The sequence below is a fragment of the Elephantulus edwardii genome, unplaced genomic scaffold (genome assembly GCF_000299155.1).
Source record: "Elephantulus edwardii isolate Elephantulus edwardi_28Jun2011 unplaced genomic scaffold, EleEdw1.0 scaffold00092, whole genome shotgun sequence".
Classification (NCBI taxonomy): domain Eukaryota; kingdom Metazoa; phylum Chordata; class Mammalia; order Macroscelidea; family Macroscelididae; genus Elephantulus; species Elephantulus edwardii.
This window is the reverse complement of record NW_006399842.1, coordinates 2,655,954-2,657,277: the sequence shown is the minus strand read 5'-3', so window position 1 is coordinate 2,657,277 and position 1,324 is coordinate 2,655,954. Positions and strand designations below refer to the sequence as shown.

Sequence of the window (1,324 nt, the reverse complement as noted above, 5' to 3'; positions counted from 1 at the left end):
CAAATGACTCGACGGCACATAACAACAACAACAACATGAGTCACAAGCGACTCGATGACATTTAACAACAACAACAATTCTGAGAGATCTTTTAAAAATGGGAACTTTTTTCTCCCTTTTAACTATCTTCTTGAAAAACACAACACTGGTGAGTGGCTGTAGCAGGAGCTGGAGAAGTCAAAGAAATCTAGTCTGTCCCCTGAGGCCAGTGATCCCCAGGGATGTAGGATTGGGGGTGGGGAGAGAAGAAATACATAAAAAAGAGACAATTTTATTAACATAAATATTTATAAAAGCTATTAGTAAACTAGAAAGGAAAAGGGCCTTTTGAAATTTATATAGAATATTAACAAAAATATATAGCAAAGTTTTAAAAAATCAATTAAAAAATAAAACTATGACAATGGTTTTACCTTCAGTAACAGTTGAGCAGCACTTATTTGATAACTGTTCTATAAATAATAGCTATAACTGTACTGTATATGTGTTTCCATTTATTTAAAGACACTACTAGAGAATGAAAAAACAACTAGAGAATGAAAAGACACTTGGAAGAAATAACACAGGGTGAATTTTCTTTTTTTTTAACACCATTACACTTTTAGGAGGCTAAATCCCCGTGGAAACCTACCATTTTACTGATTTGAAGGGTCGAAGGAAAAATTTGTTCTTCAACTACCACATCTAAGAGTGAGAATGTGATTCCCAGAAAGCAAGAGCTTTAGAGATGGCATTCTGATCACTATGTATACATTTAGCTCTAATCTGGCTGACTCCTGAACTACACAGAAACAACACAGACTACAAGTGTTTCAGAGAAGGCTAACAAAACCAGACTGAGATTTCTGAGTTTGGGATTAAGTTAATTGTCTACTAACACCCCCGCCCCATCTCTAAAAAGGAATATAATAGAATTCAGAGCATCTGCAGGATTTCACTAGAAATGTCCAAAGTTCAAGCCAAAATGACTAAAAATAATGAAAGAGGAAAGTGTTACCATATTTGAAGAAGGGTAATTTATGGACACTCACCCTGAGATGTCAGAGATATTCTTGTTGCTTATTTTGACATTATAGAAATGTATTGATGATTTAAAACAATGCTATAGTATGTCAGTTCATATGCAACTTAAAAATTGTCAAGTTATTATGCTGAGTGAGGTATCTCAGTCACAAAGGGACAAATGCTATATGGTGCCACTGTTGTAGAATGAGGTTGGCATTGGGGTGGGGTAAGACTGAGAAAAACTGGATGAAATATGTTTACGGCATTGAAGTCTATGGGGGAGAGAATAGTCTAAAAGTATTATATTTTAGGGCATTAT

At 34.8% G+C, this 1,324-nt stretch overlaps 1 protein-coding gene across 1 annotated transcript in view; it reads right to left on the bottom strand.

Annotated features, from left to right (window-relative positions):
• The window catches only part of C5 (complement component 5), a 194,093-nt gene that overhangs the window by 65,550 nt on the left and 127,219 nt on the right, over positions 1-1,324 (bottom strand). The gene's annotated exons all lie outside the window — the stretch shown is intronic.